Below are 888 nucleotides of genomic sequence, written 5' to 3'. Positions count from 1 at the left end.
CAGTGATACAGTTCATGATTTTATTTGGATTCCACCACAGATTGAGAGATATTATGGATCCCACAAAAAAGTAGTAATATAATCTATGCACTTATCTGCACAGTTTTTTTTAAATAATAAGCTTTACGGCTCTGGGTTCTAGCCTTTTTGAGCCCAATCTGCACAGATTAATAGATACTACCACAGAGTACTTTTTTGGATACTACGTATGATTAAAGGACGTACAGACTACTTTAGTATTTTAGTCAGTAGTTTTTGCGCGGTAAATCCAAAAATTGTTCGTACTCAACTAATATTGGAATAACTCAGATTGATACTTGCATTATTATATACAAAGTGATATAGAAGTGTTATCACACATAGTATGCGCATTTTTAGATAAACAATATTATTATAACTATGTTTTTGACAAACTTTTTCAATTCTCAGCCGATTTGAGTGTTTTAAAATAAAATGCAGTAATTGAAAAAATGTTTTATTTTATAATGTTTATGACTATTTATGACATATTATCTTTCTCAATTTATGTAAAACTCATGTTGTGTTGTTTGTTTGTGATGTACTCCTATAATAAACAACAAACTGCACACGGTGTGCAAACATAATCTTTGCACACCGTGTGCAGTTTGATACAACTTGAAGGATTTGATAGGGTAGAGGTAGGGTAGGGTAGGGTAGAGGTAGGGTAGGGTAGGGTAGAGACATAGGCGTCTATGGGGGAACGGAGGGGGGGGGGGCGTGAGCATGCGCTACCTGCCTCTGGAATTGTATTCTTCTTGAAAAAAATCAAGCGAATGCATTATTCCGTGATCGCCACACACATGATAATACTTGCAGTGTATGAAAAAAGATTTGAATTGCCTTAAGTTAGAGATTAAAGTCGTTTAT

The sequence above is a fragment of the Bicyclus anynana genome, chromosome 27 (assembly GCF_947172395.1).
Source record: "Bicyclus anynana chromosome 27, ilBicAnyn1.1, whole genome shotgun sequence".
In the NCBI taxonomy this organism is placed as follows: Eukaryota; Metazoa; Arthropoda; class Insecta; order Lepidoptera; family Nymphalidae; genus Bicyclus; species Bicyclus anynana.
This window is presented reverse-complemented; position numbering follows the sequence as displayed.